Genomic DNA, 24,477 nt, shown 5'->3' on the forward strand with positions numbered 1-24,477 from the left:
TGCATTACATTTGCAATCCTCAAACAATCTTGTAAAACAAGCATGCACACTCTTGCAGGGAAATTATCTTTTAAGTTCAACAGCTCATCGCATGCAACAGGTGTTTGAAACAAAAAAAACCTACAGAATGTCTGCTCCGTAATCTATGGCCTTCCAAAAACTTGTAGCACTTTGAATATTAAACACCAGACTGTATCTGTTGACACAACTTTCAAAAATAACTTGTATGCTTTGGTGAAAAAAAAAAACATTTTGAAAAATGCTGGGTTTTTTTCATCTCCTTCCCACTTCTCTATTCATTTGAGTCTCCATCTGTCAGTTTGTCTGCTTGTCTGTCTATTTCGTCGCTGAATCCACGAACCGGCACAACCGGCCAAAATCAGGTAAATTTTCGATTTTGAGATTTTTGCATATTATGATAGTATATACCGAGTTCTACAACCTGACAAATTTGTGAACCTCAATCTCCAGTAATTACGTAATAATAACGACTGTGCCACTTCGTAAAAACTCCGACCGGTCCGTCTAGATTTTCACGAAGTGGCACTATCGCGTGCGTACACGCCGGACTTCATCAAAAATCACTGATCTGTCAAACGTCCTCGTACGCGCTCGTCCAAAATGGCTGCGCCCTGAGCAAACGGAAAAGAGACAGATGAAATCGGTAAAGTTACATATCGCTCTGTATTGACACTTAAATTATTCGAATTTTCACTTTATTGAATGTAGATTTGTGAATAAGGAATTAGAATATAAAAAGAGTGTAAATGTGTACTCTAACAGGTCACAATGACTTAGTTTGGCTCTGTCCTAGCTTCGTACTGTACGTTTGCAGTCCCACAGCTATTGTTCGGTGTAAGTAAAGAATAGGGAAAGCGGTTCGAACTAGTAGAGTCAAATGAACTCGTCTCACATTTGCATCGAGTCTGTAACGCACTAAAATGGTGATAGGTTCCCTATATTGAACAATTTTATTGTTGCTTGTAATACGAGCTCAAGTTTGTAATGCTACGGCCTACTTCTTCCCAGCTAATTTAGCTCTCTTATAGATCCTCTGAACCTTCCAGGAGGTATCTAACGTTACAGTTCTTCTAGATCTAATTGAGATACTAGTAGTTAGACTCTAACTGTGTTACAGTGTAAAATTATTAATAGTGCTCGTGAATACCGCATGTGCAGGTTACTGTGATGTTATTTCGCTGACTACCCTTGAAGTCTCAATGGAAAAGAAATGATTTAAAGCTACTTATACTAAAAATGTAATTGAGGAAGATCCTCCTCCCACCTCATTGTCTAAATTGAGGTGTTAAGAGCAACAATAAGGTTCGTTAATGCTCAGTACCTGAATTCACAAATTGTTCTGTCATGCTATAGGCCTAAAAGTAAACATTAAAAGCATGTGCCTGGCAAGTAATTTTGCCTTAGTTTGTGGTTTTGCTTGCTTTGATTTTCTACAATCTATAGTTCTTTGAAACACAGTTGTTGTTGTTGTTGTTTTGTTTTGTTTTTGTTGTTGTTGTTGTTGTTTTTTTTTTTTTTTTTTTTGGGGGGGGGCTATGTATGAGGATTCAGAACTGTGCAAATTATAATATTAGACCAGAGTGATGTTCTCAAACTTCAGATTCTAATAAGCCATTATAATGTAGACCTGAAAAGGAGGTGGGGAAGGGGGCAGGGTGATGTTTTGCAAATTTGTGGCTCATATTAATGATCTTACAGAATTGTTAGTAGTGATGGAGTTTCATGTGACTGACATCTTGCATTCATCTTCCATTCCAAACAGATATTGAGGCATTTGTGTGGACAACGCAACAACTTGCAGACTGGACTGAAATGAGTGATGTTCTTCGATGATGGGCTACTTTACAAAATTGTACTCCGAACCACATTCCTGTAGATTTCTACCATCATCACAAGCTTGAACAACAACCGTAAGTTACATTACTATCTGACAAGGATTTAGACAAACCAGTGTTTGCTAGTACAGGATGCAGGAATACGACTAATAATTTGACTTTTCACATAATGAAATGATTGTGTATCTTACTCTTTTTTTAAATTACAACTGTATTTTGTAGTTTAGATGGACGTGAAGCACCGACATAACATGGAATCCGACATTTTGACATCTAATTACCTGCAGTCATGCTGCATTTTGGTATAAAGGCAATGCTGTCTCTCAATCTGATCTTGATATGGTACCAATATGCATTTCTTCAGTGTCATTTATCTTTCATTACTGTTATAACTGTAGTTGTGGTGCTTTTGTTTTGTTTTGTTTTGTTTTTTTTGCTGTGTGTGTGTGTGTGTGTGTGTGTGGTTTTCTTTTTTCTTTTTTTTTTTGGGGGGGGGGACAATGGAGATGGGGAATGAGCAGCTCTCTGTGCTGATATGAGATGCCATCAACTTTGCAAAAGTCAATGGCACATACTGTATGACAAATACTTGGCAAAGACGATGAAAATGAAAGGTCTCAACATACATTTAAAGCTTCATTCATATTAATGTTGGGTGTTTTTTTTTTTTGCTTTCTACACTCAGAAGTCAAATGTTGTAAGAATCTGAGACTTTACTTAATACATGGGGTTGACTGTGTCACTGATTTTCACTTGTGATGTTCTGCTTTCTTTATTCTTTGTCTTATTCTTTACTTCAGTTCTGCTCCTGATTCTAGTCAACAATGTGTTCATTCACCATTTCGTCTGGCTTAGCATCCTCTTCTTACTGCACTCAAAGGTTACATTGTGCACTGAGCTAAAGGTGAGCAAGATATAAACAGCAATCAGTGCAACACCTATTCATGTAGTATTCGGTTTTATTTTGTCATAGATATTACTCAGAATATCCAGTGTCATTGGACAATTAGAAATTATCCTAGTATAGTCTTGTTATGTACATTATCACATTGATTCAAACTTATACAGTGTAATTCAACAGAATTGCATTAGCACTTTTGAGCAAAACACTACCAAAGTGTTGATATGAAAGGAACACTATTGTATAATAATTTTCTCAGGCAAATCAAATATAGTTTTACAGATGTGCAAAAATTGTTTAAGTAGTATGTTATGACTGTCTTCTCAAATAATTACCATCATTCCCCTCTGCAATATAGAAGTAACATTGTCTGTGAAAAAACAATTGTTCATCTTTGCATAGGGAGAGAAGCTGATGACAACTGTCTACTAGATATGTCGAAGTGGAGAAAGCAAAGAGAAACCCGGAACAGCTTCAAATGACTAGGGTGGCTGAGCTGAACATCTGCACCAAAGTCCAAGCCAGGGATCATTATGGAAGGAGATCATAGCAATATTTCACTACAATCACAGAGTTGCTCCAGACAGCGAACTTTTCACAATGTGTGTGCCTGATGAATGGGCAGTCAGGTTCTGGCAGAACATTATCTCGATATTCTGCGTAATGTCGTATTTAATGACTTTGGGTTGTGTGTGTGCAGAAAGGGGGGGGGGAGGGGGTGGGTAGTGTGATTACAAAATATGGCATCATTTTAATAGCAATAATAATAATAATACTAATTATAATAATAATAGTGATGGTAATAATGATAATATCAATAATAATAATGATATAAATGATAATAAAAGTAATAATAACAATAATCAACAGTGCTTATGTATAGCACATAGAACATTCTGTGTTATGTCCGTATGTGCTCAAGGATTAAAATGATTACACAAAAACATACAATTGCAAATAACAATAATACCTTGTTTCATGTTTAGACTGTAATGAAGGCATTCCCAAGGCATACTTAGGTTTGTTAACATTTGTAAATTATTTCAAATTCTGGGGTAGATTATTCCATATGGTAGAGACATGACAAGCAAGTATGTATGTTGTTGCTTTTTTATTCAGCATAACAAATAAGTCCCTGCCTTTCGAACAAAGGTTTCTCTCTGGTGTGTCTCCTATTTAAAGTAGTTCTCTCAAATAGTGTGTATTCAAAAGTTAATATCAACATTTTGTACTGAATATGAATTTTGACTTGAAGCCAGTGGAAGCTTCGTAGAACCACTTAAATTTGTGTTAATATGTTGTTGTTTTTTTTTTTAATTTGAACACTAGTCTTGCAGCAGAGTTTGGGATAGCTTGTTATCTCTGTATCTGTTTGACTGACAATCCACAAACTAATTGATGATGAAATCAACATGTCAAATGAAGAAACAATGAACTGAACATACTGCTATGTGTTTATCGATGGAGTCGCACATTTTCCAAATATTGTATGTGAAAGAATCAAGGGGATATTAAGGGACATTAATCCTAAGTACTGTATCTTACACTGTCACTTTATTCACTGGCATTAATCGCGATAACAATCAATCCATGGGTCTCTCCACACAGCTTTGTCACAATGATGCCTTCCTCAATTTCCACTGTTATATGCTTCCATTCTCTTTGGCTTAACAGTGCTTTTCATAACAAAAACTTTATAAGTATCAAAAGCCATAAAAAATGTATTTTCTTTTACTTTGTTTTTGAACCAGCTCACCTATCATACTATTCATTTTGCCTCCTTTAGCCAGGCCGCCATTAGGCCAACCCCATTAACGATTCTCAGTATTCTTTTTTTGTTATCATGCCTACCCCAGCACCGCGGACACCCACAGCAGATGTAAATTAAATCAGGACTAAGCTTCAAGTCAAGTTGTGCGAGCTAGAAAGGTATTAGGAGACTGCAAGAGGGTTATAAGCAATTGGATGCTTACATTTACTCTGTTTGCTCTCATTTCGCTTCGAGAATGATTAATAAACTTTGACAGATAATGTTTAATTGGATGATACTTGTACTGCAGTACACAGCCATATTCTTGCAGTCTGTGTCCACATCAGGACTTATAGCATGGCCATCATTACCTTTTTATATTGAATATTGTGGATTTCATTTTTTAAAGGAAAAATGAGAAAATGTAGGTCTGATATGTTAGCAGTGTAATTGTAAACAGGTAGAGTAACCAAAAAAAAAAAAAAAAACACAGTCACCTAGTTTCATGGTGTCAATATTATTCACAGAAACATGTGCAGAAATTATGTACAGAAATATTTGTGACGTAAAGAACCACAGAAATGTAAAAACATGTAAAATTTGATTGCGTTAACGATTCTGAATGTGGAAAGTGTGATACTCGAAAAGATATCAAAACTGATTAGTTCCGAGTAAATCTATAGTAAAAATATCAGGTAGATATTCATCTGTATGAAATCTTTTTAAAGAACATTACTTGTGTAGATAACTTTGTAAAGTGTTTAACGATATCTTTGTACTGTTTAAAGAAATGTTTACTTTGAAGAGGTTAGACTTTATTCCTGCAATCAAAATAAATCATACTAAAACAACAGTAAAGTTTAAGAAGTAAAACTTATCATTAATTCGTGTATATCATGGAATATCCAGTAACTGATTTTGGAGTAAGAAACGAGATTGATATTATGCCGATTTGGAATGAACATGACATTTCTTTCGGCCAGAGAGCTGAAAGCTGCGAGAACAATGAGTTTTATAACCGGTTCCGAAAAAGTAGAGATGACTAGTATTTAATTTGATGATAGGAAAAAAATTATTCCTTCATTTGTTGGTCAGAAATGGATATAAGAAATACTAAGCAATATTTGATTTTATAAAGGTAAAGGAATATTATGTAAAGGTACAATGTAATATATTTCTATTTCATTGTGATATGGGTTCCTCGAAATTGTCTTGTTCATTAAAACATATATGTTAATAACGTTAAGATTTCTTTCATTACGGGAAATATAGTTATTTAAATTATGATTGAATGAACTACTGTCCATCCTCGAGATAATACACAAATCTCATTTTAACAGCTTCTTATTTAGCAGCAGTTTTGCTTATATATTTGTCGTTACGGAATACCATAGTAATGAACTTTTAATTTGAAATGAAATGTGGAAATCCGTTTAATGAAATGTACAACTTATGATACTTGAAAACAATACAATATAATTATAGTAATGAAAGTAAATATTCAAACGATTATTTTTCCTACATTTCTTTTTTTTTTGCAGTTGTGCACGAAAATGGTGAATATGATCTAATAAAAATAAATGTCATTTGTTGAAAAAGGAATGTGTATTTCTTCCTTTAATGAATGATTGAATATAATACAGGACTTGAGAGAGTTTGAAAATGTCATTATTTCTCGAAGAAGACAAGTGTAGAGGATGATGATGATGATGATGAAGATGATGAAGATTGAAAGAGAAGGAGTGATGGAGAGAAGAGGGGAGTACGAGGAATTTGTGTGAATTCTAATTGGATGTTAATGTACGTCTGCATACCTATTAAAATGAGTCGGGAATTTGTTCATTTTCGTAAGCAAGCAAGTGCATGAAGATCATAAAATATAAAAGGCTGCCTTTCTGTTTAAATGAATATTGACAATACGTAATGAAAAAGAAGAAAAAAGAAGTAAAAATCTAAACATGAAGCTCCATGATCTAAAAAAGAACAACATAATTACTATTCTACAATACTTTTATCCACGGATATTAGATTAACAATCCCAAGAGCACAGTGCTAGTATTATACAAGTATTAGAAGAGCTAATTGAAATATAAATTTTCTTAGTGAAATAACCTTACCAGAAATAAATTTGAAGGCCATGTGCCGTTTCGTGATTTTATTGGGTTCTGTTCGTTATTCCGAAGGTTTGCCATTCCGAAGGTTCGTTATTCCGAAGGTCCGTAATTCCGAAGGTTCGTTATCCAGAAGGTTTGTTATTCCGAAGGTTCGTTAATCCGAAACACACAAATTCCCTATAACTAGACAATCATTAATCGAAAAATGAAGTAGGGTTCAATAATCCGAACATTTGCGGCGTTATTCCGAAGGTTCGTTAATCCGAAAATGAAATAGGGTTCTCTATTCCGAAGGCTCGTTCATCCGAAAATGAAATAGGGTTCGTCATTTCGAAGGTTTTAATCCGAAATGATAGGTAGGGTCCGTATCGAACCTTCGGAATATCTAGTTTTGTTTCATTTTCGGAATAACGAACCTTCGGAATAACGAACCTTATTTCATTTTCGAATTAATGAACCTTCGGACTAAAGAACCTTCGGAATTACGAGCGATAATCAATTCATTTTGCCGAGAATCCTGAACGCTATGTGCGGCACAAGCGCAGTGTGCCGGTTCGTGGATTTATTTTGCGGAGAATCATGAACGCCATGTGCGACACTAAGCGCTGTGTGCCGGTTCGTGGATTTATTTTGCGGAGAATCATGAACGCTTTGCGCGACACTAAGCGCTGTGTGCCGGTTCGTGGATTTTTTTTGACCTAGTCTTGAGTTTTCACAAAACGACACACAACTTTATAGCCTTACTGTGTGCAAATTTTACAACACTGGGAGTATTTTTATGTATAGCAAGAAAGAGCAGATTCTTCTCATACGTCACAGTGAAATTTATTGAATAGCAATTCCATTAACATATCTTACTGATAGTTTGAAAAAACAGAAATCTTTAAATGCGATTTACTCGAAATGTACTTCGCGCACGGGCGGTGCGCGTGTGCCGGTTCGTGGATTCAGCGACGATTTGTCTGTCTGTCTGTCTGTCTGTATGTCTGTCTCTGTCTCTTTCTCTCTCTCTCATTCTCTCTGCAAAATAGTCCAACACACTCACACCCAGCACAACCACGATAGCTTGCACAAAATATATTCTGATGTTACACTTTAATATTATATACGGGTATCATATACTTGTAAACGAGAAAATAAACATACAATATAATGTACGTAACGCTTATCTTTTCTTTGTCTATAACCCATTGCTTCCATATCCTGGTAATGTGGATTTCCTCCTACAGAATCTTGTTATCATACTGAAATTCAATTATTTTTGTTATAAATCTACATCAACCTATTATGATATATTAAACCATGGATGACAGTATGACTCCACCAAATGGATTAGCTTTGTTCATGCTCTTCCTACTATTAACCTTCTCATTTCTCTCTCCTCTTCTCTCTCTTTCAAGGCCACAAAAGAGAGTCTAACACATATCAAAAACATTTTTTTATTGCATGTATATGATACATCACAGTCTAGACAATATACAAACATTTTGTGAACAATTATGTACAGTTCAACATCCTTTGGCAAAGAACATGAAAACAAAATTGTATATGACACTAGGGAAAGATATCTTGTAATTTTGTCCTTCTGTTCCTGACTACATTACAATTTCATACCGTGTCAACTACCATCATAAACTTGGCATGTTGACAACATTTGCAGATATTTGCAGTACTTTTGGTGAGTTTTAGATTACTTGTCATATGAAGAGAGAGAGAGAGAAAGAAAGAAAGAAAGAAAGAAAGAAATGAGGATGAAGAAGAAGAAAGAAAAATAGGAGACGTGTACAAACATTTAAAGACACTGAGGTGGCTTGAGGGATGGGCAAATGAAAGAATATCAGAAATGACAAAATTAGAGACACATGTCATGACATGGCTGTGAGTAATGATGACTAATGAAATGGGGAATCTGATGGTAACTTCATGGACCTACTGCAACTTTGCAGCTGTTATGCTCTTCTAAATCTAAATGAATGAATACATGTCTAGTCACTCGCCTGATGTCGACTACGATCAAGAAAATTTGATTTATTGAATTTGTCGTATCGCCAAGTCTCCCATTTAACATGTATCTCACGATCAAATCTTTCACCTATTTCAAAGTTATCGTGCTATAGTAAAGATAACAACATGTACTGGTAACATAAGGATATCTGATGTTTATACCTTTAACAATATTTCTCTGCAACCTATTTTACCATGGAATCTATTCACATTATGTGTTATCTACTTTTGATGTGAAAACAACCTTGCACTGGTTTAACCAGGCTCACCGGTGGTGAAGTTATCTAGTGAAAAATCTAGACAAGTCTGTGACCGATCATGCAGAGACAAAAACAAGCTTTGGTACAGTACTTCTGATACCAATGCAAAAGGAATTATCAAATGTATGGAAGTATACCAGCTCTTCAGCTCATGATATTGTTAGTGATAAAAGGTGTTGCATAAGTTATGCAGATGAACTTCTGGCCAGTCTGCAGTGTGCGGACTACCTCTGCTCCATGGAAAATATATCTTTCACTCTTATCTTTAGAAAGTATCTGAAGAAAGTGACATTCTGCGGTGTTCATTTTCTTTTGCTGCTGCATTAAAATTTGATATCATGAATTTCCCACTGCTGGCAGGGAATCAAGTGTACCATGTATTGAACTATGTAAATTCATATTATTACAGAGAAGCAGGTATGTCAAGTGCCAACAGACACTAGTAAGGGATCTGAACCCTAGATCTCAAAGTCCTGTTAGTCAGGTGCTTAACTGCTAAACCACACCAACTCCACTTGCTCATGTTTGGATGCAACACCTCCGGGATAATCTCAGTCAGACCTGCCTCTTCTACACACACATATTTCACTCTAACCAAGATCATTTCAGTTCATACATCCAATAAAACTACTGGATGAGTTACAGAGTCTTAACCTTTTATGCACACAGGCACTTAGCTTTTCAGTTTGATTCAATTTACCTCAGTTCAACTCAATTCAATTCAATTCAGTTTAAGTCAAAATGTATTTCATTTTACAACTAACAAAAGTTAACAAGGTAAGCTAAGCTTGTCAAGATTTTTCATCAGCATTCAGGGAGCCATCCAAACTTGACCTCATTATAGCTGCAAGCCAACATAGATGCAGATACTGTGCCTTAATCCACAAAGAATGCCACGGTGACATAATGGGGATTAGAGGGGATTAAGTCATTTCTATTCATGGACAATTTGTCTCCAGGTATCGGTGCCAATCAGCAAAAGAGCAATCCAGCCTGCCTGCCAAATAGTGTACAAAGCACAGCAAGGTTTAAACGGTCTTGAAAGCTGGCCAAACTGATTCCACTTGCAAAATTGAACAGTTTCACCAGAATATACTGCCATATTGTTATTACATCAAACAGAACAATGAACTGCCACTTATACTTTTGTTATGAAAAAAGGGAAAACAGTGATGCTGAAATATCATTGATGATGCAAAAATTCAACTCTCTAAAATTTTGACATGAAATAGCACAGTGCAAAATTCAGCCTGTCCACTATGGTTAGGTTTCTGATGTTCCCTTGAATCATGGCGCTTTCAGGAATAAAAGATTCAAGATGAAATACATCAACTTCTGCATCTGCCTTTTTGTTCTCTTGTAACTAATAATGATATGATCGAATGGGATGGCATGGTCAATTCTAAACTAATAAACTTATGATGATAAAGTAGTTTTCTTGTCACTTATGCTCTTTCCCTACCCCTCCCCACCCCTTCCCACCCCCCCCCCCCCAAAAAAAAAAGAGAAAAAAATCCATGTAAGAGCAGCACATAGACATTTTTAGGATCAAGAAGAGTCAAAGCTAATGCTCCATGGACCACTTCAGTGTAACATGAATTGGATGAGACATTGAATTGTGCAAACAGCACTCTACTTCCCACCAGTGGAACACAGTGCCTATACATGCCATTCCAGAGAATTACTGGTAATGAATCTTTGCTCTCATCAGATGCCAGTTCAAGTTTCCGTCTGTCTCTGCACAGACGTTTCTTTTCCAGTAAAGACGGGCTGGCATGCGCCCTTCGCTCTTCAATTGGATTAAGTCTGATATCAACTTCAAGTGCACATAGCCAGGAGTTTTAGTCAGAGAGGGTTTCCTATGCCTTGAACTTTACGGACATCAAGAAGAGTGTAGCAAGAAGACATGAAACACTGTATACAACATAGTTTTTGGCAGGTCTCATTTGTGTGTGTGTGTGTGTGAATCAGGACTTCCCAATGATTTCATGAGGTTAAATTTGTGAATGTGGAGTACAGCAATGGATGGAGAAATGTACATGTGCTTGACTCATTTATGTCAGAATCAGAGTTCAACTTCAAGGCAAGCACAAGACTCGCAAAATTCACAGGTCTAAATAAAAACTTTGCGAAAGATATGCCGTATACAGTAATACAAAAAACAATGCCAGCATAGATGTGTGTCCATGCATATGTGTATCATATACACCGTTACTTAATTGTGATAATTCAATAATAATCTAATGCAAAGTATTTTCAGTCATTTTGATGGTAATGCAGTTCATTTGTACTTATGTAAAAAAAAAAAAAAAAAAACGAAAAAAAAAAAAACCCAGATATTTTGCATTTTAATGCCCTATTCAATTTGCACAAATCTAAGGTGATTGTGCAAATTTCATATCCATTTCATGAATTTTGAAATAAAGATTACAAAAAAAAGTGTGTGCCTGTGTTGCTGTGTTTGTGTGTAGGTGTTCATGTTTGTGTGTGGTGTGTGCGTGTGTCTGTGTGTGTCTGTGTTTGTGTGTGGGTGTACATGTTTGTGCGTTGGTATCAGTGTGTGTGTGTGTGTGTGTGTTTGTGTGTGTGTGTGTGTGTGTGTAAGTTTGCTAGGAAAAAGAAAACTGTAAAATAGACAGAGACAGAGAAGAGGGCACTGTGTGGCTCAGTTTTGTTTCAAAATGTATCAAATTTGAGAGGTGTGTGCCGAACCCCTGGCTTATGAATGCACATTGCCACGGGAGAAGGAAAGTGATACATTTAGCTGGAGTGACCAAAAAACAGCGAGAAACCAGAGATGTGGGAATGGGGCGGAGAGGCGAGAGGAAGAAAATGGAAATAGAGAAGGCAAAAAAAAGCAAGGGGGGACGGAAGAAGGAACCTAGAAGCTAGCCCTGCATGAGGTGTAACCAAGCTCACTTGCAGTTTGCTCGACAGAAGTAATATGATGCGCGGGAGTGCCGAAAGTGTGAGCGAGGAAGTGTTTGGATGACGGCTATGACCGGTGCCAAAACACCGTCTCCCCCCCCCCCATACTCCCACCCCAATCAATTCCACCGACCCAAACCTTCAGACAGCCACCATCAGACTTGTTGACATGGCAACGGCGACAGGATTCAAGTTTCCTCCGAGCCGGGATTTTTGTCGGGCTGACCCAGAAACACTAGCCAATGCAAACGCCCGGCCACACCATAGCTGAGCACTGGAATATATTCTTCATATCAATGATGATTGTCCTGTTTGACCCAGGCCATCAGGACAATTGATATAATGACTCTAGATGCAGACCACACAACCTGCTACACAGGGGGGTGTTTCATCAACGCTTGTCAGTTGTCGGCGCTGAACAATTTCAGCAAAATCCTTGGTTTTGATTGGCTGAGATGCTCTGGTCACTGACTGTTACTATGGTGATTCAAGTTGTCAGCGCCGACAAATGTTGATGAAACACCCCCCAGGTCTACTCTGAAGTTTAAAACAGATCCAATAGAGTTTTGATAATAACAATGTCAACTTACATGTTTAAAATGTTAAGTGCACACATTAGAATTAATGGCCAGCTGCATATTCATAGCATATACTGCTGAATGCAAGTTTACAGACACTCTTGGAGGAACTCTTACCCTCAAGTATAGCTCATAATGGGAATAAAGAAAATTGACACAATTCATTAGATACACTCACACATGAAAACTGATGTATTATTTAAAGAAAAAAAGATACAAGAAAGTACATCCCGTTTAATTACTAAGTAGATGAACGTAGTGTGCAAAATGACAAGAGCTCTTGTGACACAGTGAAACAACCCGAAATTTTTCATCATGAAAGTGAAGAAAAGTAAAAAAGTAAATCCCATCACATAAACAGAAAAGCATGAGGTATGCTCACCATTATTTATTTTGCATACTATTAATCTGCCTAGCCCCCCCCCCCCCTTAATCTCAATTTCAACTTTCCATGTAGGCCTACACATCAATAACTAGCTGCCACTGGGAAAAATGAAAAGTGAGAATATAGAGGGGAAAGGAAGAGAAGGAAAGAAATTTTAGCACAAAAAAAAACAAAAATGACTCGTGGCTGAGAAAGTAGGTCCCCATTACAGTGATCATCCTATATCACAATGAGAAGATTGATCAAAAAGGGCAGGGGCTCAAATATTGAAAGAGATCATTTAACTCATCTACTCTCAGAAAGAGCCCTTTTGTGGTTTGGTGCTGTATCTTTTTACTACAGGGTTTTCCTGGTCATTGTTAGTATTCCAGTATTCCATATGGTAGAGTAAAGCATATTTATTTTCTTCTTTCTTTATATTCATTTGAACACTTTGTTGATCAGCTGGATCTTTAAGCAGAATTTTCAAGAACCTCTCAGTTGCTACATCCATGACAGATACTTAAATTGGACACACATCTTAGCAGGCGTAGGATCATAGCTCTTCCCCAACCTCCCCCCCCCCCCACATCGTCTCTCAAATTGACACAAATTTATTCTAATTCCGTGCAGATTTGATGAATTTTACTAGCTCCATCTAATTTCACTCCACACACGATGTGCATTAAACTTCAAAGTTGCCAATTTCATGATGGCGAGTTGATAATTTCAGCAGCGCAATTCCCCCAGAATATGAGGGTTAAGGGCGGGGATGAAAAAAAAAAAAAGTCTCCTAATGGCAGACCCAGTTCCATTTCATCATTCACTTCCTGTCTCGTTTTTCCTGTATCCCTTCCCAAAATGCAATCTGGGTGAGCCGCTATCACTCTTCCACGTATCTTTTGGCCACTGAATATATTTACAAAATCTCTCCTGTTTTTGTCCACGATACCTCGATACAGTTTTCCTTTTCTTGGCAATTATTCTTGACCCAGTTGCATTTCACAAGAAACGAACCAAAAAGTAAACTGGTGATGTTTTCAGTTTTCTATCTATCTCTCTCTCTCTCTATCGCTCTGCTATTCAATGAGGCATCTTCTGAGAAAATTTGTCGATTGTAGCAGCCGCAGTTCAACTCCTTACATCGATCTGCTGTAGAATTACCTCTCTAATGCAGCTGCATTTAAAAGACTTGGTTACATTGCTGATTGCTGGAAATTAGCATTTTAAACTACTCTGCATGCAAGGTTGACAGATACTTCAGTTCAACTCCTCGGGATTCTTATTCTCATTATTCTTCAATTGTTCAGCCTGTTCATTATATGGGTTTGTTGATTTAAAATGCATGTAATCTGATGAAATATACTGGCTGAAGTAGCTTTAGAATCGGGTTTCTCATAATCAAGTGTTTGTTTTGAAAGACAGAAGAAGGGAAAACTACACATTCCAGTGTAGAAACTGGTTCAAGGACAACTGAAAACTAACTGCATGCAGTGTTGTTTTGATTCACTTCTTCCATGAATGTAACTCTGATGGTTGGATTATTTTGTTTCTCCCATCGCCCCCGCCCACTCTGCAGCATTTTATACTAAACTTCTTTATGAATTGAAACAAATGCAAACATGTTTTACCTAGCAATCATGTAAGTCTTTCAAAGGCACTGCTTCATAATGTTTCCACTTCAAATCTCTAAACTACTCGCAGATGAATGACCCTGCATTGTACCAGTACCTTCTGCTATTGTGCAAATATAAAGATATGGGGGGGGGGGAACTACAATTACCGGTACTTATGATAATTCATTGCCTAAAACAGAAAAAAAAGTACAACTTTTTGCCCATGATATTAAAAATGAACCAGTTCTTAAATGATTTATCAGTATGGGCATACCAATTTAAAGATTTCTTTATTGTGACATGATTTTCAGACTTTTTTTTTCTGCTTAAAAAAACTTTTCATCCATTTGGACATCACTGAATATAAGACTTCAATACTCAAGGAAAGTTTTCCATTACCATGTGTGTTGCAACACATATTTGTAGGCTTTCCAGATACATTTCATTTGTTATAATTTAATGTATGTAATTATCAGTTTCTTTTATTTCTGCATCCTCATTTTTTTGTAAGATTTCCAGTTAAGATTAAATTTGTTATATGCCATCAGTTTGTCTCTGCCTTATTTTGATTATATTGTTATACCCAGTTGAGTATATTCCTACAGAAGCTGTGCAATACAAATTCACAGTTATTATCATTGTTATTATTGATAGATAGGTAAGCAAGAATGGCAATTTTCAAACTTAATGGGACGGTTCAGTTTCAGTTGAGATGGGTTTCAGAAATTCAACTTTTTTTATGATCATTTTTTTAAGATAATGAGTAATCTTTTATGAAATATGAGAGAGCATATACTTCTAAAAGGAATTCAAAGTTTGTTTGAAGAAAACTGGTTTTTAAAATAGTTGAGATATTGTAAACAAAGCAATTCTAGTAATAGATGGGACCCACCTTTTATGAGGATCAATTTGTTTTACTTTGTTTTTGGATATCTCAACCATTTTACAACCGATCTTCATCTAGTAACCTTTGAATTCCTTTTAGAATTGTATTCTCTTTGATGTTTCATAAAGTGGTTTCTAAGTATCTGAATCCTCACCTCAAACAATACTATACCATGATCCCTTTAAGCCCCCACAATGTAAATGTATATTTGAATTCAATAGGATTATAGCAGTCCACTTATTTTTCCCAAGGTATTCAAAGGCCATGCCTGTGATGGACTGTATGTGACCTGTCCTAAAACTATCAAAAAATGGCACAGGAGAGCAGAAGGGCTATTTGAAGAATCAGCAACAAAGTCTTTGTTCTAGGGCATGAAATAAGTATATAGAATGAATGCAAAGTGCCTAACATAAATTCAAACTTTAGAAGTATCATCCGTACTTGCATATCAAAACTAAAAAAGCAGAATCACAAGGCCATCTGCATTATTCTGTTTTTAAGCAGCTATTGAGCATTGTGTCCTTTCATACGCTGGAAACACGCTCCCTCTCTTTTTTCATATATTCATCTTCTTCTATTTTCAGTATATTTTGGCTCCTCTTTCTTTGATTGTTGATATTTGTTCGAGTGGTCATAATTTAGTGACTCCTATCTTCTGTAGAACGAAAGCTGACATTTTCGCCGCGTCTCGGCCGCGGTTTTGAAAGCGAGGCATCATAATAATGGCATTGTCGTCTGCCATGTATGGCCCAATTACTCTCGGTGGGGACAGCGCCATCGCCTGCTTTGTATGGACCCCAAGTGCGGCTTCAAAAGGATCTCACTGTCCTTCAGGCTAGTCTAGCGTGCATCGCTTCTTTCATTCCATCATCTCACAGATAGAAATCCAGCTTTTGAAGATCGCAGATATTGCTGACATATATATGTCAATGGATTCACGTATCATTCCTTTTCTTCGTCCTCTTCTGATGCTTTCATTTTGTTGCTGACATGAATCTTCCATACTGGATATTAGTGTCCAGCTCCTTTATATCAACATGAGTGGACTGGCCAAGTTCACATCTTGCGAGTGATAATAAAAGCGTGATATTACTTTTCTCCAGTAGATGGAGAAGGCTATTTATATCAAGACTAAATGCTTCTTATTGTGAACTTTGGTCTCTTCTGCCACACAGACCAGACAGCTAAGGGCATGTCAGAGATGAGGGGAGCTAGTCGAGATAGCCAACTTGGATATTAACCCATTGAGGATGGACAGATTTTGCTACAACGTGCACCTCCCATGGACACTTGCCCGAGTATACTCGGAACTCGTCCTCAATAGGTTAAGAACAAGTGATGGTGGTTGTTGGTCTTTTTTTCTGCCAAGCATCCTATTTTGCAGTTTTCATGACTTCAATGTCTGTGAATTGCACTGAACTACCATCAAACATCATATTGAATAAACAACTGTTGATAAAGAGATAAAAAGCAATATGAACACTGTATATAGAAGATGCATCAAACATATAAAGGCAATGGAGAGGAAATTTACAGAATTTTTACATTTCCATATTCTCATTCCCAAGTCAATACGTAGTTCGAATAATGAATGGTGTGAGTAAATCATGATTCTAAATGCTTTCTAAAGGAATTTGGTTTGGCTGTGAGCAGGATGGTGTTTGGACAGATCAAGGACTGCTCCTTTTGAGGTATGCATGAAGATTCGCCGCGAGTCCGACTCTCTTAAATAATGCGCCTCTAATCCATCGCTTCTTCCTTGCAATCGGCCGATCTCACAATTAGCCGACCTATACTCGTATCGCTGTCTGATCGCTGATACAATTAACATACAATCGACTTTCTATCCACATCAGTGCTGACCACCTAATCATATAATTATCTATCAACATCTTTTATCTATCCGCTCACATCTGACTAGTATCTACCTCCATGACCACTCAGGAATATGGAGCTATCACGAATGACACTGTTGATTATTAAACTTTATGTTCTTCTCACGACACACTAACACACACATATACTTTATCTCTCTCTCTCTCTCTCCCTCTCTATCTCTGCATATTTCTCTCTCTCTCTATCTCCCTTTTTCTCCCGTCTCTCTCTCTCTCTCTCTCTCTCTCTCTCTTCTCTCTCTCTCCATCTCGCTCTATGGTGATGTCCGGGTCAGGCGCGCAGTTGAGAAACCATGGCAACCACACAATTCCCTCCACTTCGGGAGTCTTGCGGGCAGAGGAGGGATCTGGAGGGATCCTCATAATTGATGATGCAGGGGGTACTCCAAAGGGTAGGGTGCAGTCTGACAATTTTTTTTTCTCTTTTATTTTTTGGTTTATTTTTACCCCTGTATTTTAGGTTAGGGATTGGATGTGATGAGGAAGGTATGTGTGTGTGTAAAGGGTGGAGGGTGGGACCACTGCATGGATATATGCTAGGTTCAGGTTTGTGAACTACTTCCAGAGCTATCTTTGGGGGGGGGGGGAGGGAGGCAGGGGCATTATATCCATTACCTCTTAAAAGTGATAGTCAAATTTGACTAGTATAAAGTAGTGTGATTTTTTTAACATAAAACAAAATGCATTTGAACAAATAAGTAGCTGAAATTAAAAAAAAAACAAAAACACAGGAAATACACACTTAAGAATGCAAATTTCCAAGAGTGTAATATTCACCCATTCTAACATACAAAGTGTATGCATAATCCAGCACACAAACGAAAGCAATAAATCAATTTGCATTTTGTTTCATATCATTAGGGTTACAGTTTTTTTATGTCTCTTTTGTGGGTTTACATATAAAAGCATTTAAAGTGACATGGTTTACCTTGGACAAAAGTGAATCTGTGTGTGTGTGTGTGGGAGGGGGGAGAGTGCGCAAACAAATTGAACTTTCCAGAAAACACAGGTTGCATGACCGCAAATAGAGTGCACTAACATCCAGTTACTGATCTTTTGTTCAGGACAATCTCTCTTTACATGTTAACCATGAACATTTCGATCAAATCAAGAAAAGCCATCGATCATCGTGAAACGAGACTTTACGAGATTACGCAGACATCCGGATGTTTATCTAGACCCAAAAATTGAAGAAAGGTTGCTGGAGACAAAGACAAGACCTCTCGGTCGTTATACAACAGCGATCACTCTCAGTGGGGTGGGGGGGGGGGGAGAAGGGACAATTGCCAAGGATGAGTTTCAAAGACTTGTCCTGGCCATATGCACCTTGCTCTCACTTGTTCATTCCCCCTTCAAACCCTCTTAGACAACAATTAGTCATACACTTTTTACTCCAACCTGTGAGATATTAAAGGGACTGTACAGTACTGGTTGAGGTGGAGATTCATGTTTTGAACAGTCCTAAGTGAGATAATGAGAAACCTCTTATCAAATATGAAAGAGCGTGTAATTTTAAGAAGGATTCAATGTTTATTTGATGAAAATTGATTTTCAAATGGCTGAGATATAAAAAAAAAAAAGTGATAATAACAAAAGGTGACAGGCCACGCCTTTTATTAGGATCTCTTTGTTTCACCTTGTTTTTGGATATCTCAGCCATTTCAAAACTGATATTCATCAAGTTAACTTTTGATACCCCTTAGAATTGTATGCTCTTTGACTTCTCATAGAGTGGTTTCTGAATATCTCGCAAAACGTTCAAAGCTAAATCCTCACCTCAACCGGAACTGTACACACCCTTTAAGCCAGCAGGGGGGCCCAGTGTCCCCATTCTGAGTAAAAAGAAAAAAGTAAAAAAAAAAAAAAGGCAACCAGAGAGATATACATGGAACCTTGATCTGCTCACTGAAAGATGCCTCTGCACTTCTGATACTGCCTTCTGAGACCAAACTTCTGTTTCACTCAATGACAGCATAAGCTCCCCAAAATATATTGAACTGAATTGAATTGAACTTATGCTCATGTTTCATAAGAAAGCCAAATATAACACATATCTCTTTACAAGAAAAATAATACAACAAAACCATCATGTTACAACGCAAAACAAAATATATCATGCACATAATGTAAACACTTATTGACAAAGAGTATGAATAAGAGATAAATGTAGATGAGCAGTTCACATGTACATTTTATTACTAACATGAATTATGTATTATATTGTATTCATATATCTGGAGTAAATATGAAAGGGATTTCATCTCCAGTTATGAAAGTGAACTGCTATCACAGGGAATCTTCACTGCTCATGTTCTTGTCATTGTTGTTATTGCAGCATGACAGTTTTCTCCCTGTTAATGCAAAGAAGTTGAAGTTAGTTGAAATCTATAGCTGGATGGAGACTCAAAATTCCGTAGATGTAAGCCTTATTCTACAGATAAACTGACAACATCATTTATGCTCTTCATGGAGAGATATTGAACAAGTTCATACATGTCTATGATACTTTCCCCTCTCTTTCCCCTAGCAAATAGTAGAACGATTCATGTCTCATCCTCCATAGCTCGATCACTCTCTCTTGGGCAAAAACTATGCAATCGCCAGTGACCTTTTCCAGTCATAAATGTCTCAACTTTTCCCCCATTCTTCCCCAACGCTAATACTGAAACAATTCATGTTGTGTCTGTCACGGGGAAGGAAACGATGTAATAGCCAGTGACCTTTTTCTACAGACATTTATATACAGCAGACTTGGGAATATTTGAAAAACATGACGGAAATCGATTGTAACAATGCCAATTTCTACCCCTGCCTGCCTGGCTTGAAACATATTTGCAATCCGGGGAGATTCATCCAGGATAGGATATTTCCTGAGGGAATGTTTCATTCAAAAACAACAACAACAACAAAACACTGGCTGCTGGTCAAAACCTTGTAATTCACAGCCAAAATTGAAATGAAATTGGGGCAGATGTTTCCATGTTGCTCAAATGAAATGGTGGAATCATATTTTGTCTCCTTTCCAATGCAAGCTGGGTTATGAAATGCACATCTTTTGATATCAAGTTATATCCTAACATCCCTGCATATTTTGATCGACAACTGTATGCTATATCATACACATATACGGACACATCATATAGAAAAAGAGTATTCCATACAAAACATGAGACTATGTAATCAAAAACTCCTGAAAACATGCAGGTTGTTAAAAATCTAATAACATTTGATACTGACAAACAATAGCAATTGCTACTTGAATTCATCAGAAGCATGTTTGCCATAAAACTATGCGCTTAGAAGTGCACTTGCAATCAATGCATCGCATGGAATAAAAAAACACACACTGAATGATAAGGCATGATAAAATTATCTTTATCATTATTATTTTGATGTTATTATTATTTATTGTTGTTGTCAATATCATCACTACAATAATGTCATAAATTCACCATTTATACACATAAAACAAAGTATGTATGTATTGTTAAAAGATAACAAAATCACTAAACTGCATTTAATGCCATGTTCTTGTTCACATGAAATCTACATACTAGCCCTATGTGGCTATACCATGCAGAATTCATATAAAAATACTAATAGCATCAGAACTTCCAAAAATTCATCACGAAACAAAAGAGCAAAAGGAGGGAGGGAGAGAAAGGGAGACAGACAGACAGACAGACAGACAGACAGAGACTTAATACATTTAAGTAAAACTACGGATTGAAAGCCATATTGCAAAACTGAATTTAATCTATGTTTATCATATTTCTCGAAAATAGGAAAAAACATTTGTAACAATACAATGAATGGACAACTACGACACCATGTGTCAAGGAAATAAATCCATGACCACAATCACAAAATTGTAATATGTAAATATCATGTGGTTACTGGTTTAGGTGTTATGTTCACAGAGCATAGAGACCAGTCAGTGAAAAGTCAATTACAAACAAGTATCATGCTTTCAATTTGATTAACTCTTTATTAGTGCGCTGCAGAACATTTATTATGAGGCGAGGTAAAAGCGAGGCTTTAATTATGCAGCTTTGTAGAGACAGATATTCGCACAGTCAATGCTTCAATATCATGTCAATTGCTCCATACTGCTTGTGTCTAATTTGTGAAAAGTCCAAGCCATTTAATTCACACGTTCCACTGTGAATAGATATCAGCTCGTGCCGCTACAGGCATTAGCAAAATGGTTTTAGTAATCCCTGTGGATGAACACAAATCACTCATAAAGAATTGAAATAAAAAAACGTGACGCCGTTCAATCAACCACTTCAAAAGGGATTGGGAAATAATATTGATCAAAGAAGAGCACCTGTGGATTATGGGAATGAAAAATGAGCGACCGTCCCCCCACTATATGACATTTGTGTTCAACCATCGCATCTCATGCACGGGTTCAGGGAGAGAGCGCTGTGGTAATTTATTCTCAAGTCACGGTTGCTGAGACACGCCATTTCTGTTCCCTTTTCCCTGCTGAACACTGAACACTATATACACACACACACACACACACACACACACAAATGCACACACAGACAAACACATACACACATATGAAGATATATGCAAGCACACACACACATACATTAAAGTGGGATCTCAGCTCAGGTAAGTTAATACTTTGCAGCTAAAAACACTGCTTTAGCCTTTGTTGTGGCCAAACACTGTCTGCAAGGGGGAAAAAAGGCTACGTGAACAAACACACATACAATGCACCAAGGTATTAGTCTAAATGATAACTATGAAAAAGGCACGCTGAGATAGTCGGATGAAAATTAATAAAACCAAAATAAACAGAGAGAAAAATGATTTGCACAAATAGAAAAAGATGAGAAGTCAGAAAGACTAAAACACACTCAAAAAGCAAGAACAGAGAGAGAAAGAGAAATAGACAGAGACAGAGACGAAAAGAGAGATGTGTGTGGGGTCATATATGTTTGTGTTTGTTTCACTGTGAAAACAATGGTGATACTGAACAAAATTTGAAAAAAAAAATCATTAAAAACAAAAATATGTAATTCTCTAACGTGTGCATGTCCATGAGCTCCAGACAGGGAGGATTACTCCCCCCCCCCCCCCACCAAAAAAAAAAAAGATCACAGAAAAAAGAAAGAAAGGTAAAACAAGCATGGAGCAAAAGCACTGATTAAAAAAGGATACACAATCTAATCTGATAGAAATTAATTCATGAAGTATTAAACTAGAGCAAAAGAACATCAGCCATAGAAAGATATTATATGTATGCCTGTCTGTGTGCCTCTCTATATATTTCTCTCTTTTTCAAATGACTTTATACTACACACTACATGACTATACAATATGTAGATATCAGTACACATAATGAGACAGAGGAGAAAAGAGAGACAAATAAAAGAGATAAAATTTGAAATAAAAGTGAGTTCGTGGAAAGGAGTTACTGCATTGACGCTTTAACCTGGTCCACCATAAAATAAATGGACGAAGACAGCCGATATTACAGACGGAAAAAAATAAAAAAATAAAAATGTGAGAACAATATAAAAACTTGAGGAAAATTGAAAAGAAAAAGATATGGTACCTCAGAAAACTATCAGGTGGAGGATGACAAAGAAGTAAGTAATTAAAAGGAGAAGTCGGAGATGAGGATGACATCGGAGCGGCACAGGAAGAAAAGGCAAGTAAGAAGGAAGTACCGGTCACGCAAAACTACGACGGGAATGCCTCCAGCTTCGTAGAGATCATGCATAATTTAATGATCTTGGAATATATGCCAGCAATATGGGTTGTAAAGCAGCGCCATATAAGCAGCACTGTAGGGTATCTCCATATTAAGTGGAGATGTGATATAGTGTCTACCATTACCTAAAAAGCATTTCTCACGAGCCACACATGCTGGGCCTGTAAAACACGGTGATATAAGCTGCAGTATGGGAGCCTCATGAGCCAAGGAAAAACACATATTGAGTACCTTTGCAGAACAAACAAACTCTGCATGTATAAGAAGATAAATATGTTCTGCTGAAACTTCACTGTGCATATCATAAACCATATGGTGAAATCATGTGATGGTCGTGCTCTTCAGTTTTTGCATATTAGTCAAAACCTGCACATATGTTTCGAAAATATCTTTATTACTCTAGAAGAACAACTGTATGAAACACAACAGATCGCTTGCATGTACACACGACATGGACACACAACATGCAGAACTCTCCAAATATAAGAATTGACTTGCACATAACATTCTGAGCAACACAGTCAGTGTTAAAAAAAAATACAGCGCACATATTAAACTGGGGTGTACAGACATTGGGATGAGCGAAGGCATGATAGCATATCGAAAGCCATCTGAAACAGTTTTGTGAACCGCTTGTCATACAAAGGGAAGGGGATCTCTTGTATACTGATTGCAAACACGATTATATCGGGGGCAAACACAATATGAATGCACTACCAACACAACAGACAAACACGTCTACAGCCTGATCAAACTCTGGAGCAACTGTAGACAGCTTCCTGTACCCATTTCACACCAAAAATTTAATCAAATGTTTGTAGAGGGATATCACAGTCCCCTTGTCACAATTCTTCTCTTTTTTTTGCAACTGTTTGCTAGTTCATTCTTGCTCTTTCATTCCATGCATACTCTTTACAAATATCACTTCTGCCAGGAACTATTTTTTTTTTCAGCAAAAGAATGCCCCAATCTTCAACTTCCCAATCATATATCCTCTTTCATTTCAAACAGTCTAAGTACTACAAGTACCAAAAAAAAAAAAAAAACCCTCTCTACCTATCTCACAGGCTCTCGGGATCATTGTGATGAGTTTATCACAAGCAGATAATCATATTAAACTGCAAGTATGTCTGTTTCATATTTTCATGCATACAAAATCATATGCATTATATGAATTTGTTGACGAGGAGGAAATTCTATTGGGAAGAAAGCAAATGAGAATCACCGCTTTTTATTCTCACTAGGCCTACACAATGTGCATGCATATTTTTGTATTGCAAATCTTACCTGCTATAATCCAACTGTAATTCATACTCATATTATAGATTTTGTAATGGATCAAAAAGAAACGCGGGTGAAAGTTGATGTGGAGGTATGATTTGAATTGTATATCATATGAAATCCAAATGGTGTATGTGCAAAAAGAAAAAAAGTACAATAATGCACAATAAAGAAAGATAAAAACAATTACACCATTGCCACAGCAGCTAGTATTACAACTGTAGATGGTGGTGAGACGGAGTGCTGGATACGTGTTCAGGCAAGTATGGCCACGGTTTGAGAGTGATCGTAAAATAGGAACCAAACTGAT

The 24,477-nt window shown here is 36.9% G+C and overlaps 1 protein-coding gene and 1 long non-coding RNA gene across 2 annotated transcripts in view; one reads left to right on the top strand and one right to left on the bottom strand.

Moving 5' to 3' along the window:
* LOC140239172 (sarcospan-like) overlaps positions 1-24,477 on the bottom strand; it is a 131,132-nt gene that overhangs the window by 90,732 nt on the left and 15,923 nt on the right. The window lies entirely within an intron of this gene.
* LOC140239167 (uncharacterized) lies at positions 617-3,437 on the top strand. The gene is made up of 4 exons (XR_011901955.1): positions 617-664; positions 1,784-1,931; positions 2,657-2,760; positions 3,160-3,437. It is a non-coding gene; the product is annotated as an uncharacterized lncRNA (long non-coding RNA).

This window comes from Diadema setosum, chromosome 2 (genome assembly GCF_964275005.1).
Source record: "Diadema setosum chromosome 2, eeDiaSeto1, whole genome shotgun sequence".
Classification (NCBI taxonomy): domain Eukaryota; kingdom Metazoa; phylum Echinodermata; class Echinoidea; order Diadematoida; family Diadematidae; genus Diadema; species Diadema setosum.